At 47.9% G+C, this 16,326-nt stretch overlaps 1 long non-coding RNA gene across 1 annotated transcript in view; it reads right to left on the reverse strand.

Moving 5' to 3' along the window:
• LOC132579643 (uncharacterized) overlaps nt 1-16,326 on the reverse strand; it is a 46,629-nt gene that overhangs the window by 21,513 nt on the left and 8,790 nt on the right. The gene's annotated exons all lie outside the window — the stretch shown is intronic.

Raw genomic sequence — 16,326 nt, forward strand, 5'->3', positions numbered from 1 at the left:
ATCTGGGAGAACCGGGTTTGATTCCCCACTCCTCCACCTGCAGCTGCTGGAATGGCCTTGGGTCAGCCATAGCTCTCTTATCTGGGAGAACCGGGTTTAATTCCCCACTCCTCCACTTGCAGCTGCTGGAAAGACCGTGGGTCAGCCATAGCTCTGGCTGAGGTTGTCCTTGAAAGGGCAGCTGCTGTGAGAGCCCTCTCAGCCCCATCCACCTCACAGGGTGTCTGTTGTGGGGGGGGAGAAGATATAGGAGATTGTAAGCTGCTTGGAGTCTCTGATTCAAAGAGAAGGGTGGGGCATAAATCTGCAATTCTTCTTTTTGTAGTAGGAACTCCTATGCATATTAGGCTACACCCCCTGATGTAGCCAATCCTCCAAGAGCTTACAGTGGGCCCTGGAATAAGAGTCCTGAAAGCTCTTGGAGGTTTGACTACATCAGGGGTGTGTGGCCATGAAATTAATGAGCCGTAGGCGCAGAGTGGTAAAGCTGCAGTACTGCAGTCCGAGCTCTCTGCTTACGACCTGAGTTCGATCCCGGCGGAAGCTGGGTTCAGGTAGCCGGCTCCAGGTTGACCCTGCCTTCCATCCTTCCGAGGTCAGTAAAATGAGTCCCCAGCTTGCTGGGGGGGGGGAAGTGTAGATGACTGGGGAAGGCAATGGCAAGCCACCCCCGTAAAAAGCCTGCCGTGAAAACATGATGTGACGTCACCCCAGAGTCGGAAACAACCGGTGCTTGCTCAGGGGACTATCTCTACCTTTTTTACCTTTTAGGATTAGAGCAAGATAGGAAGTCCTTCTTCACCCACAGAGTAATGAGCACATGGAATTCACTGCCACAGGAAGTGGTGGCAGCTACAGTGAGGCAGCCTTATAAAGAGGTTGCCAGTTGGGTCTCTGTGTGTCCTCGGCATGCCTGCCTCTTTCTAATAAGGACATAGTCCAGATCAGTCATCTGTGCGGAAATGTGCATCCCCCACGTGAAAAACAGTGAGATTCAGACAGGCGTTTGGGCAGCCCTTGGCAAAAGACTGGGCCCAAGGAAAGACTGAAGGGCCTTCCTTCGCATCCGACGGAGAGAGGAGGCTGCTCTGTTGGGCCCTGGATTGTGCTCTCTCACTTTATCTCATTCTGCTAATTTCCTCTAGCTAACTAAGCAGCAAGGCAAATTAGCCAGGAGAGATAACAGGGAAGAAAGGCTGTCTTGCTGTTCACCAGTGGAGACCTTGCCTGTTTTTCACACTAGCAGCGAAGATCTTCGGGGCATAAGCTTTAAGAAGCCAAAGTTCCCTTTGTCAGGGTCTCCTGGACTCAAACACTGGCTACTCCACTGCAGGTCAAGACGGCTATCTTCTGAAGTGAAGATCTTGTAACCCGGAAGGTCTAGTTTCAGAATACCTCCAACTTTAATCCAGAAAAAAAAAAAAGTTTGCCTCCCCAAGTTTGCCTTGGAAGCTCAGAAACACCAAATCTCGGTGATAGCTAAATAGAACCTCCATATTCAAAGGAGGCATTCTGCTAAATGCGATTCCATGTTAGCCTAAGAAGAAGACTGCAGATTTATACCCCGCCCTTCTCCCTGAATCAGAGACTCAGAGCGGCTTACAATCTCCCATATCTTCTTCCCCCCCACAACAGACACCCTGTGAGGTGGGTGGGGCTGAGAGGGTTCTCACAGCAGCTGCCGTTTCAAGGACAGCTCTGCAAGAGTTATGGTTGACCCAAGGCCATTCGAGCAGCTGCAAGTGGAGGAGTGGGGAATCAAACCCAGTGGAGGACGGTAAGCAGTGGGGTGCTGCAGGGCTTGGTACTGGGTCCCATGCTCTTTAACTTGTTCATTAATGATTTAGAGTTGGGAGTGAGCAGTAAAGTGGCCAAGTTTGCGGATGACACTAAATTGTTCAGGGTGGTGAGAACCAGAGAGGATTGTGAGGAACTCCAAAGGGATCTGTTGAGGCTGGGTGAGTGGGCATCAAGGTGGCAGATGCGGTTCATTGTGGCCAAGTGCAAAGTAATGCACATTGGGGCCAAGAATCCCAGCTACAAATACAAGTTGATGGGGTGTGAACTGGCAGAGACTGACCAAGAGAGAGATCTTGGGGTCGTGGTAGATAACTCACTGAAAATGTCAAGGCAGTGTGCGTTTGCAATAAAAAAGGCCAACGCCATGCTGGGAATTATTAGGAAGGGAACTGAAAACAAATCAGCCAGTATCATAATGCCACTGTATAAATCGATGGTGCAGTCTCATTTGGAGTACTGTGTGCAGTTCTGGTCGCCGCACCTCAAAAAGGATATTATAGCATTGGAGAAAGTCCAGAAAAGGGCAACTAGAATGATTAAAGGGCTGGAACACTTTTCCTATGAAGAAAGGTTGAAACGCTTGGGACTCTTTAGCTTGGAGAAACGTCGACTGCGGGGTGACATGATAGAGGTTTACAAGATAATGCATGGTTTACATGATAGAGGTTTACAAGATAATATATTTGGCCACTGTGTGACACAGAGTGTTGGACTGGATGGGCCATTGGCCTGATCTAACATGGCTTCTCTTATGTTCTTATGTTCAAACCCGGTTCTCCCAGATAAGAGTCTGCACACTTAGCCACTACACCAAACTGGGACCGAATTCCCACTCACTTTATGCCGCTCTCATGTTCGTCTTCTCAGCGGGGCTTCCTTCCGATTTCACACTATCTGTTCCGGGGCTGTAGCAAGCGTCGGCCTTTTCACGCAACAAACAGAAACTGGTTTTTAGCGGCTTCTGTTTGCTGTGCAAAAACGCCGACGTGGGGCAGATAGGGTGAAAAGGGGAAAAGGGGATGTAATGGTGCCATGCCAGGCTTATGGGCCTAACAGGCATCTAGTTGGCAGCCATGGTGGAAAACAGAATGCTGGACTAAATGAACCCAGCAGCAGGACTCTCATGTTCTTATGTATTTTAAAACAATAAATTCTGGTACCCAAATTGTTCTTTCAAAACCGTCAGACAATTCTGACAAGGCTTATTTAAAACCAAAAAAACGCCTCCAGAAATTGACGCCTCCACCAGTACTTTGCCACTGCGGGGCCTCTCGCGCTGCTCCCCCCTCTGAAGTCAAAGTTGTGGAGTCTTGTGAGCAAAAATTCTACTTTGTGAGCGACTGGCATGCAAGTTGTGAGTTGCTGCATCAATCAGTGTGCTCTGGAGCTCTCCTTCCTGAGCAGGCTGAGCGAAGACAAAAACGTGTGAGCCAGAGGCTAAAAAACTGTGAGCTAGCTCACATGAACTTATGGGATTGAGAGGAAGAGAAGAAAGCCAACAGACCCGCAAGGCAAGGTCTACACATTCTAAAATCCAACTCAGCAACAAACTGCAGTCATAAATACCTCCCCCTCCAATTACCCTTCCTGAGATTTTTCATAACCCACGATGGTAGTTAAAAAATGGAGCAATTGGGCTGATAACAGACGGGTGGTTTAAGTCGCCCCAGGGACAGCAGACAGGTGAATCAAAAAAGTGGGTACACACGTGCACATCTGCCTGCCATCCCCATCCTACAAGCAGCACATCCTGGGCCAGAAAGATACCATTTTCATCTCAGAAAGATACCATTTTTGCCTCAGAAAGATACCATTTTCGCCTCAGAAAGATACCATTTTCACCTCAGAAAGATACCATTTTCGAAAGATACCATTTTCAAAGTTCTGAGGTGGCTCTAAGGCACTGCCCCAGCTGTCTGGATGGCCAGGAAGTGCCCGGAGATCACAGGTAGGTTTGCAATTGCCATGAGGAAAAAAAATGGCATGTTATTTTGACAGAGGCTTCATGCGGTGTTACTATCCAGGGGATGTTGTTTGCCTCCACACCATGAAAAGCTTCCGTTGCCCATTTCCGCACATGAAGGCTCAGTTAGATGGGACATTTTCTCCCAGGCCTGATGGCAATTCTAGTCACAAGCTTCTTTGACAAATTAGAGAGGGAACACGTATACCAGCGTGGTGTTATGGCTAAGAGTGACAGACTCTAATCTAAGATTTCAGGTTTTCACGGCTGGTAACATCATTAGGGTTTGTAGAATCTTTCGGGATCAAGTGCCGTGTTCTACTGGAGAAAGTTTTCCTTCCAGACGTTTCCTTCCAGCCAAGAAGGTCTGAGCACCTGCTCCGGCTGCAACGCCACTGAGGATGTTCTCCGCAGCTGAGAACGAAACGTCTGGAAGGAAAACTTTCTCCAGTAGAACATGGCACTTGATCCCGAAAGATTCTACAAACCCTAAAGACTCTAATCTGGAAACCAAGCCTGATTCCTCACTCTTCCAACATGACTTCCCATACAACGTCACAGCAGTCTTCACTCTTAGAGCCCCTAAGTTTGGACCAGTGGTTTATTCACATCGTGGCCCCAATTCTTGGTCACCAAGACTCACCTGCAGTACAGCTAGGGCACTCTGACCACTACGGTAAACCCAAGACAGACGTCAAGGCACACACAAAAAGTTTCGCCTTCACCTTCCCTATAAATATACCTAAACTTTTTAATTCAGATTTTTTTTAAAAAATCTGTCCAACAAATAAAGGAGGAAGAAAAAGCAGGAGGGAGGGGGAATAAAGTTTCAAATAATGACTGTAATAAATGAAGGTAATTAATTGTAGTTTGTTCCTTAACTGTCTAGTCAGCTTAATTTTACCTTTTCATCTAATAATGAGAAAATAATTTTTGTGCTCTGAGGGTTAATGATATGTAACTGCAAGAGCTGCTAATTGCATGTTGCAAACTATTCATCAGAAATCCCCATCTGTGCTACTTGATTATGTTTGCTAAATTATTGCTTTGAATTATCTTTCATAAAGCAACTTTTGTAATTAGCGGGGCTCTGGCGTTGCTCTTTTCTCCGTGAGCAAGGAGACGAAAAAAAACTTCGGCCATTTCAAGCTGTCGCCGTTCCGCGCTCGTCACAGGCAGCCTTTTGTCTTCCCTGCGACAGAAAATTAAAGCCGGGTTTTATTTATTTAATCAGGTTACAAAAAAAGGGAAAGTGGCTGCTTCTCTCATTCTTATTTGCCTCCTCCACAAAGAGTGCACTTGCATCGAGGGGGGGGGTGTTCCTTGGAAAGGCTTCATTCCCTCCCCCCCCCCAAAAGGGATGTTGTGGAACTTTCCAAGTCATACTAAACTCCTACAGCCAGCCCTGTCTGCTTCTTCCCACCTACCCCCCAAATTATCATATATAAAGACCTAATTATCATATACCCGAACCTTGAATTCAGCAGGAATTCACAGGAGTACAGCTCCTGAACCTTTCTGAAGATTCCCCCTCCTCCTCCCCACCTACTTTGTCCATTGACTAGTAGGTGTAGCTGCATAACAATCCCTGGATTAGGAGAGCAGGCAGCCAGGCAGTCACCAGGGGCTTTGCCACACCCCCAGCAACCCCTGGAGAAGCCCACACCACCCTTTCTCCACTTCTTATGTGATTTTGGGTGGCGGGTGGCTTGCTGGAATTTTGATCGGGGGGGGGGGCAGCCAAGGAGAGCCCCAGGTGAGCGAGGCCTGCCTGGGCTGGCTGGACCTCTAGCCAGCCCAAACAAGCCTCGCTCACCTGGGGCTCTCCTTTCTTGCACTGGGTTGGTTTTGGCTGGGGAGGGGGGTGGCATATGCCAATTAGTTATGGTAATGAGCTCCACCACCTCTTTTTCTACAAAACGACCCCTGCATATATCTAATGAAGCTGCCTTATCCTGAATCAGGCCCTTGGTCCATGTTGGTCAGTCTTGTCTACTCAGTCTGGTAGTGGCTCTCCAGGGTTTCAGGTAGAGGTCTTTCATGTCATCTGCTACCTGATCTTCTTAACAGAAGATGCCAGGGATTGAACCTAGGAACTTATGAATGCTGAGCAAACGCTCTTATTGCTGGGGGTGGGCATGAACCGGGAAGATATGGTTCAGTCCATAGTTCGTGGTGTGCCCAGTTCATGAGCTATGAACTGCCATGAATTTTTACCTGCCAAACGAACGAGTTCATTCCATGAGGGTCATGATACTGGTGTGCTAGAAACACCACACTTTCTGGGAATCGCCGGCTGGCACGCCTTTACCTGCCCTCCAAGTTTGTTGAGGATTAGATTTATGGAGTCTAAGTTACACTCCTCCCCCAGAAGGTGCCCACCCAAAAAGTGCTTTCCGGGGAGATATCAGGTAGTCATTTCGACAGGCACAGGTTTAGAAGTGTATAGAAAAGATCCTGAGCAAGCTAAAGTCATCAAAATCACAGAAGACTTCCCTCAGGGTGCTCCTCTAAGTGTCCTCCCACCCCCCTTGTTGCTCTGAAGTTTTGTAAACTTTTAGATTAAGCAGAGACAGTCTGTCTGGAAATGTATCCATTCACGAACCGGCACAAATCGGCATGAACTGCTGGAAAGTTCATGGAAAGTTTGTGCCTGTTGAAACCGGCCAAAATTCATCATAAACTTTAGTTTGTGAGCTGGTTCGTGCCCATCCCTATCTACCACTGAGCCATAGCCCCCTTCTCATCTGTTCAGGACAGATAACATCACATATACAGTTGCAAACCCGAATTCTAACACGCTTCCATGCCAACTCGGAAGACAAAACCCAGCTTGCTTCTCTGTCAACATTGTGGGTGAACAAATGGCAGTACTGGTTCATCCGGGTTCCTTGAGAGGCCCAGGCACCGCGAAAACTTGTGGGCGTGATCGTGATGTTGTCAGGCCCATGCCTCTCCTCTACACTATACTATGCTATTTTATTATTACCATCATTATTCCATCCTTGGGCAAAATGCTGTTTAAATCAGCAGAATGTGCCCTTGCTGCCTATGATGTATTCTATTTTATTGTCTCTTAGTGCAGTGACAGACTTCACATTTCTGGGATCCAAGATCACTGCAGATGGTGACTGTAGCCATGAAATTTGCTCCTTGGGAGGACAGCTATGGTGAACCTAAGCAGTATAATAACAAGTAGAGACATCACCCTGCTAACAAAAGTCCGTGTAGTCGAAGCTATGGTATTTCCAGTAGTAATGTACGGCTGTGAGAGCTGGACCATAAGGAAGGCCGAGTGCAGAAGGATAGATGCTTTCGAGATGTGGTGCTGGAGAAGACTCTTGAGAGTCTCTTGGACTACAAGAAGATCAAATCAATCAGTCCTAAGGGAAATCAACCTAGACTGTTCCCTGGAAGGTCAGATGCTGAAGCTGAAATACTTTGGCCACCCAATGAGAAGGGAGCACTCCCTGGAGAAGACTCTTGAGAGCCCCTTGGACTGCAAGAAGATCCAATCAGTCAGTCCTAAGGAAAATCAACCCAGACTGTTCCCTGGAAGGTCAGATGCTGAAGCTGAAGCTCAAATCCTTTGGCCACCCAATGAGAAGGGAGCACTCACTGGAGAAGACCCTGATGCTGGGAAAGACAGAAGGCAAAAGAAGAAGGGGACGGCAAAAGATGAGATGGCTGGACAGTGTTACTGATGTAACAAACACGAATTTGAGCAGACTTCGGAGGATGGTGGAAGACAGGAGGGCCTCGCGTGACTTGATCCATGGGATCGCAAAGAGTCAGACTTGACTGTGTGACTGAACAACATCATATTGGTTTTATTGCATTGCTTTCGGTTTTTAATCTGTAGGTTTTTAATTGATGTTGTGATCCGCCTTGAGCCTGTCTACGGGAAAGGGTGGGATATAAGCCTGCAAACATAAATAAATAAATGCATTGCACAGAAGATCGGCAGCACTTTGGAGTTTCGGGCCACCAATTTACAATTTATGGCAGGGGGAGATATTCCACTAGCTGCCAGTCAAAGGTGTATTTTAAACGCCATCGAAACACTTCAAGTTCCAGCAGCATCTCACTGATCCTGGGGGGCCTTTGGATTTAATTATTTATTTAGCCATTTCTATCTTGCTCTTAAGGAGACCCGTGGCGCAGAGTGGTAAAGCTGCGGTCCTGCAGTCCAAGCTCTGCTCACGACCTGCGTTCGATCCCGGCGAAAGCTGGGTTCAGGTAGCCGGCTCAAGGCTGACTCAGCCTTCCACTTTTCTGAGGTTCGTAAAATGAGTCCCCAGCTTGCTGGGAGGGAAGTGTAGGTGACTGGGGAAGGCAATGGCAAACCACCCCGTAAAAGTCTGCCGAGAAAACATCCTGATGTGACATAACCCCACGGCTCGGTAATAATAATAATAATAATAATAAAAAAAATTATTTATATCCCGCCCTCCCCGCTGAAGCAGGCTCAGGGCGGCTAACAGGACATGGTATATACCATGATTATTATATAAAACAATTGTAAAATACAATCAATAAATACATTTAAAAACAGTTACATAAAATTTAAAACTACAATAAGTTAAGGTGCTACATTCAATAGGTATATTCCGATGGCTGGATGTCGCTTTCAGGGTTCCTTATAAGCTTGCAGAAAGAGGGTGGTTTTGCAAGCCCTGCGGAACTGATTAAAGTCCCGCAGGGCTCGCACTTCCTCTGGTAGTTGATTCCACCAGTGGGGGGCCATTATAGAGAAGGCCTGCTCCCTCGTTGCTTTCAGTTTGGCCTCCTTTGGTCCAGGGATCCTTAAAAGACTTTGGGAGCTAGATCTTAGTGCTCTCTGGGGAACATGTGGAGAGAGGCGGTCCCTAAGGTAGGCAGGTCCTCGGCCATATAGGGCTTTAAAGGTGATATTGACTTTAGGGCTTTAATGACTCAGTGTTTGCACAGGCGACTACCTTTTAACATTTACTCCTTCCATTCCAAAGTTCAGTGCAGCCTACAAGTTCACAAGCAAACCAACAATATAACCTGCTGCACAATCTCAACAAAATGCAATAGAAACAACCACATTATCCCATAGGGCTATCTACGTAGGGGGCATTCAAAAGCCCCATTAAAAGCGGGGCTGGGAAAACAATCTCTTGCACCCCGTGTGTGTGAAGTGCCATCAAATCACTTCTGATTTATAGCAACCCTGTGAATTAGTGACCCCTCCCTCCCAAAACATTGGATCCTAACAGCCTTGCTCAGATCTTGTCGACGGAGGACCATGGGCTTCCTGGATGGAGTTCACCCATCTCCTGTTGTCTCTTCCGCTTTTCAAGCTGCCCTCACCTTTCCCCAGCATGTTTGCCTTTTCTATGACTCTTGCCTTCTCAGAAGGCGACCAAAGTACGACAGTCTCAGGTGAGTCATTTTAGCTTCCAGGGCAGCAGTCCCCAACCTTTTTTGGCACCAGGGATCGCTTCTGTGGAAGGCAATTTTTCCACGGACTTGGCGGGGGGGGGGGGAATGGTTTCTGAATGATACGATTGCGCACTTTATTTCTATTAGTTTGGTGTGCTGGTTAAGTGTGCGGACTCTTATCTGGGAGAACCGGGTTCGATTCCCCACCTCCACTTGCAGCTGCTGAGATGGCCTTGGGTCAGCCATAGCTCTCACAGAGCTGTCCTCGAAAGAGCAGCTTCTGGGAGAGCTCTCTCAGCTTCACCCACCTTACAGAAGAAGAAGATATTGGATTTATATCCCGCCCTCTACTCCGAAGAGTCTCAGAGCGGCTCACAATCTCCTTTACCTTCCTCCCCTACAACAGACACCCTGTGAGGTGGGTGGGGCTGGAGGGGGCTCTCACAGCAGCTGCCCTTACAGGGTGTCTGTTGTGGGGGAGGAAGGTAAAGGAGATTGTGAGCCGCTCTGAGACTCTGAGATTCGAAGTGGAGGGCAGGATAAAAATCCAACGTTGTCTTATTATTATTGTTATTATTATTATTATTATTATTATTATTACTACTACTACTACTACTACATTGTAATGTATAATGAAATAATTATACAACTCACAGCCTGGTTGCTAACAGGCCATGGATTGGTACTGGTCCACGGACCAGGGGTTTGGGACCCCTGTTCTAGGGGGAGTTCAGGTTTGATTCAATCTAGAACCCCTTATGACAGGCTAAAGGAGGATTTGACTTTATCACCTTATCTGGAAGAGAATTCCAGAGGGCTGGTGCTGTCACCAAAAGAGCTCTGCCATTTTTAGAACCGCAGGGGATGGACAGATGCCACAATCAGTGGCACATGGGTTGATTCGTATTTGGCAAGTGGGCTCCTGAATTGAGAGGGACGGTGGCTCAGTGGTAGAGCATCTGCTTGGGAAGCAGAAGGTCCCAGGTTCAATCCCTGGCATCTCAAACTAAAAAGGGTCAAGACGAGTAGTTGTGAAAATCCTCAGCTTGAGACCCTGGAGAGGCGCTGCCAGTCTGAGAAGACAATACTGACTTTGATGGACCCAGGGTCTGATTCAGTATAAGGCAGCTTCATATGTTCATATGAGACCTTTGGGTAGGTAACTCTTGACCCATGAAGGGCATTAAAGGCTGACACTCCACAGCTGGTGTCCGGGCTCCAGCCCAGGCCTAGACTTGCCCCAACCCTCTCTCCACCCTGAAGAGGACCGCTTAGGTGCCACTGCAGGGCCCCGATGAAGGGAGGGAAGGCAGGTGGACAAACACTACCCAGCTGGCTGGACCATCCGAGCAGGAGATCGAGCTTACCTGGGAACACCCCCGACTGGCCCTGTAGCCACAATAAAGCAAAACCCTGAACCCAACTGTGAGAGGGATAGATGGGGGAAGGAGTGGGGAGGAGCTGGTGGGGGGGGGGAGAGAAAGCTAAAAAGGGGAGAGGACAGTGGTGATGAGGAAGAGGCCAGGAAAGACAGAGACCAGAGGGGGCACAGCAAGAATAAACCCAGAGAGATGGAGGGGGCTAGAACCCCCAGCCCCAGCCGGTCTGACCTTCTTACTGGCGTGCAGAGAGAGGGAATCGGGTCAAGAGCAAACCTCCCCTCCCCTCCATAGTCTGAGCCAACTGTCTTCAAGCCAAGGCACGTTCTCCACCCTGCCCCAGTCTCCCCCACTTCCTCGGTGATTCCGACCCGACCCCAACACTGGACACCTGGATTTGGGTACTATCACTGCTGGCCCTATCAAGACAATTCCCCCAATGACACAGCTGTTGTAAAAGAGTCACAATTTGACTGTGGGGGTCACAGCCCCTCTTCCCTGCCTGATAGAGCCACTCCCTGCCACCAACGTTGAGGCCGTTCCCTAGGTGAGCGTATCCCTCATCCCCTTGCACATGATCTAATGGCGTCTACGGGGGGGAAGAGGCAGTATTTAAAAAGTCTGCAAATATATTCCTATTGTTATCATTCTCTTTTATGTGTTTACGCCGAGCGTTTTGGAATGAATCAATACCGGATTGCCCTATAAATAAGTAAGCGTATCAGTAAAAAATGGGTAATAAAATGAAGTGATGAAAAATATGGAAATCAGCTCGCATTTGTGTAAATCCGGTTATTGTTTACTTTAATATTTTCCTTACGCCGTTATGTCGTTCCAAAGAGACAGATTTAAAAGGAACGCAAAGCTCGCAAGATGACAGACTCTAATGTGTTGTCGCCGAGTGTCGGCATCTCTCTGGGGGGTTTCGTTCCAAGCGTATTGGAAGCAGCACAGAAGGCAAAACATCTCCTCCTCTTCCTGCCTCCCCCCCCACCCCAAAAAGATCATTTTAGGAACATTCCCAAGTGTAATATTTTTCCCATGTCTGCATCCGCTCCCCACCACTGGAAGGTCGCAAATCTCTCAGAGCCACGGCTCTGTCGAAAGCCAAAATACATCTTGTTTTTACCCTTTAAAAAAAATGGATGGACATACCCAAAGAATGGAACCAACACAGCTCATAATTTCAGACTTTCACCATGCGCACCTATCAGTAGAGGTTTGAGCCAGCAAGTCGAAGAGGAGAAGAAGAGATTGGATTTATATCCCGTCCTTCACTCGGAGTCTCAGAGCAGCTTACAATCTTCTTTCCCTTCCTCTCCCCAGGTGGGAAGAGAGAGAGGAGCAGGTGGGGATGAGAGAGCTCTTCGAGAACTGCTCTTGAGAGAACAGCTGTGAGAGAAATTGTGATCGGCCCAAGGTCACCCATCTGGCTGCATGTGGAGGAGTGGGGAATCAAACCTGGTTTTCCCAGATTAGAGTCTGCGCATTTAACCTCTACACCAGGGGTGGCCAACGGTAGCTCTCCAGATGTTTTTTGCCTACAACTCCCATCAGCCCCATGCTGGCTGGGGCTGATGGGAGTTGTAGGCAAAAAACATCTGGAGAGCTACCATTGGCCACCCCCTTCTCTACACCATACTGGCTCTCTTAACAATAGACTCAGTACAATAGCTTCAGTGCGAAGTCCTGTTGGTCCGCCACACAAAAACTGGATTAGAATCCAGTAGCATTTGAGATACCAACAAGATTTTTAGGGACGAGCTTTCAAGAGTTAACTAAGTTTCTGAGACGGACAAAGCAAGCACTGACTCTCAAGAGTGTGTACCTGAAAAACCTTTGTTAGTCTCTAACATGCTACTTGACTTGAACCTATCTGGAAGTACGAGGATGTGCAAAGAAAAAGAAAATATGGATTTGCCCCAGACACGAGAGATGTGTGCAATGTGGAGCACTCTCATGCCACATGAGAGCTAGTTTGGTGTAGTGGTTAAGTGTGCGGCCTCTTATCTGGAAGAACCGGGTTTGATACCACACTCCCCCAATTGCAGCTGATGGAATGGCCTTGGGGCAGCCGTGGCTTTCATAGGAGTTGTTTTTGAAAGGGCAGCTGCTGTGAGAGTCCTCTCAGCCCCACCCACCTCACAGGGTGTCTGTTGTGGGGGAGGAAGGGAAAGGAGATTGTAGGCCGCTCTGAGACTCTGTCCTTGAAAGGGCAGCTTCTGGGAGAGCTCTCTCAGCCCCACCCACCTCACAGGGTGTCTGTTGTGGGGGAGGAAGGGAAAGGAGATTGTGAGCCGCTCTGAGACTCTTTGGAGTGGAGGGCGGGATATAAATCCAATATCTTCTTCTACCTCACAGGGTGTCTGTTGTGGGGGAGGAAGGGAAAGGAGATTGAGAGCCGCTCTGAGACTCTTCGGACTGGAGGGCAGGATATAAATCTTCACATGTGCAGGTACGTTAAAAGAGGGAGTAGAAATTGTGATCAGATGGTGAATGCTACATGTGCCCTGGTGTTCCCATTCTCACAATAAACTGCTGAATTAGGGACATCATCACAGGATTTTCGTGCGAGATCTCAAACCAGGGGCAATGGGAGCAGACAGGTGGATGGTGCTAACACTTGCCGGAGCGAGGACCTGCTGATCTGCCCTCTTACAGCTCCACCACTGTGGCTGGCCAGAAGTGGTATTGCTGCTACCAGATCAGCTGGCAGTCAGGTGACACAAGGAAGAAGAAGCTATTGGATTTATATCCCACCCTCCACTCCGAATCTCAGAGTGGCCCACAATCTCCTTGACCTTCCTCCCCCACAACAGATGCCCTGTGAAGTAGGTGGGGCTGGAGAGGGCTCTCACAGCAGCTGCCCTTTCAAGGACAACCTCTGCCAGAGCTATGGCTGACCCAAGGCCAATTCCAGCAGGTGCAAGTGGAGGAGTGGGGAATCAAACCCAGCTCTCCCAGATAAGAGTCCGCGCACTTAACCCCTACACCAAACTGGCCAATAGTGTTCCACCTGGTCCTATAAAGCCAACCACTGCACAAAGCACTCCTCATCTCGAGAACCTATTTGGGGACGGTGGAAAGTGCTATGAAGTCACAGATGACTTACAATGACCCCGTATGGTTTTCAAAGCAAGATGCATTAAGAGGTGGTTTGCCCTGCTTGTGCTCTGTGTCATGCCTTTAGTATTCCCTGGAGGTCTCTCACCAATTTACAAGCCAGGATCAACACCACTTCACTTCCAAGATCTGATAAGATAAGGCTAGCCTGACCTGCTCTCTGCCTGTACTTTGCTTTCTGAACCCTTTGCTTCCCAGGTGTTCTACCATATTCTGCCACATCTTCTGTCTTTTCTCCCTGTCCCATCACAATCCCCAGTATCAAGCAAGCATTCTTTTTCAAGTTTAACAAGTACGCCCTTTCAGCCCAGAGAAATGCTTAAGTCATAAGAACATCACTAAAGACATGTTGGATCAGGCCAGAGGCCCATCCAGTCCAACACTCTGTGTCACATAAGAACATAAGAGAAGCCATGTTGGATCAGGCCAGTAGCCCATCCAGTCCAACACTCTGTGTCACATAAGAACATAAGAGAAGCCATGTTGGATCAGGCCAATGGCCCATCCAGTCCAACACTCTGTGTCACATAAGAACATAAGAGAAGCCATGTTGGCTTAGGCCAATGGCCCATCCAGTCCAACACTCTGTGTCACATAAGAACATAAGAGAAGCCCTGTTGGATCAGGCCAATGGCCCGTCCAGTCCAACACTCTGTGTCACATAAGAACATAAGAGAAGCCATGTTGGATCAGGCCAGTAGCCCATCCAGTCCAACGCTCTGTGTCACATAAGAACATAAGAGAAGCCGTGTTGGAACAGGCCAATGGCCCATCCAGTTCAACACTCTGTGTCACATAAGAACATAAGAGAAGCCATGTTGGATCAGGCCAATGGCCCATCCAGTTCAACACTCTGTGTCACATAAGAACATAAGAGAAGCCGTGTTGGAACAGGCCAATGGCCCATCCAGTTCAACACTATGTGTCACATAAGAACATAAGAGAAGCCATGTTGGATCAGGCCAATCACCCATCTAGTCCAGCACTCTGTGTCATATAAGAACATAAAAGAAGCCATGTTGGATCAGACCAATGGCCCATCCAGTCCAACACTCTGTGTCACATAAGAGAAGCCATGTTGGATCAGACCAATGGCCCATCCAGTTCAACACTCTGTGTCACATAAGAACATAAGAGAAGCCGTGTTGGAACAGGCCAATGGCCCATCCAGTTCAACACTATGTGTCACATAAGAACATAAGAGAAGCCATGTTGGATCAGGCCAATCACCCATCTAGTCCAGCACTCTGTGTCATATAAGAACATAAAAGAAGCCATGTTGGATCAGACCAATGGCCCATCCAGTCCAACATTCTGTGTCACATAAGAACATAAGAGAAGCCATGCTAGATCAGGCCAGTGGCCCATCCAGTCCAACACTCTGTCACATAAGAACATAAGAGAAGTCATGCTGGATCAGGCCAATGGCCCATCCAGTCCAACACTCTGTGTCACATAAGAACATAAGAGAAGCCATGTTGGATCAGGCCAATGGCCCATCCAGTTCAACACTCTGTGTCATATAAGAACATAAAAGAAGCCATGTTGGATCAGACCAATGGCCCATCCAGTCCAACACTCTGTGTCACATAAGAACATAAGCCGTGTTGGATCAGGCCAATGGCCCATCCAGTCCAACGCTCTGTGTCACATAAGAACATAAGAGAAGCCATGTTGGTTTAGGCCAATGGCCCATTCAGTCCAACACTCTGTGTCACACAGTGGCCAAAAAATCCAGGTGCCATCAGGAGGTCCATCAGTGGGGCCAGGACACTAGAAGCCCACCCCCAAAGCACCAAGAATGCAGACCATCACTGCCTCAGACACAGAGTTCCAACAATACGCTGTGGCTAAGAGCCACTGATGGACCTCTGCTCCAGATGTCCACATGCCCAGAAACTGTTGCACTTCAAAACTTGTTCGGTTAGATTTTCGGGACATGGTTGAGTGGTGAAGCGGGCATGCCAGTGGAACATTTTAAGAAGTCAAAATTTACAGAAAGTTACTAATCATTCGTGCAAATATATATATATATGTGTGTGTGTATATATATATATATATAAAGCTGGTACAAATGATTCCACTGAGTAAAAAATACGTCCTTTGATATGGCCACCAGCAGATACAGAGGACGAGAACAGGCCTGCCTATCTAGAGACTAATGTTCCCTCTAAGCTGCAGAGTCTTGTAAGCAAAACATTCCACTTTGTGAGCTACTGGCATTAAACTTGTGAGCTACTGCATAAATTATTGTGCCCTGGGGCTCTTTTTCCTGAGCTAAGACAAAAATGTGTGAGCTGAAAGTTAAACATCTGTGAGCTAGCTCATGCTAACTCCGCTTAAAGGGAACACTGCTAGAGACCCAAGTCCGCTTCTTCCCTAAGGAACAGTTTGTAGAACCAGCAGATTCACATCCCAAAATATCTTCCCCCGTCCTAACTAAGAGGATGTTGAATTCAAGGAAACCTGAACCATATCAAAGGTTTCCTTGAATTCAACATCCTCTTAGTTAGGACGGGGGAAGATATTTTGGGATGCTCTTCCAGAGTGAGACTTGTGGTATAGACGAACTAAAAAGTCAGAGATGATGCTAAAATGTGGAACAAACGTTGCCCACCGGACGTGTGCGTTTTGCCGACATCTGGCTCCCCA

The sequence above is a fragment of the Heteronotia binoei genome, chromosome 11 (assembly GCF_032191835.1).
Source record: "Heteronotia binoei isolate CCM8104 ecotype False Entrance Well chromosome 11, APGP_CSIRO_Hbin_v1, whole genome shotgun sequence".
In the NCBI taxonomy this organism is placed as follows: domain Eukaryota; kingdom Metazoa; phylum Chordata; class Lepidosauria; order Squamata; family Gekkonidae; genus Heteronotia; species Heteronotia binoei.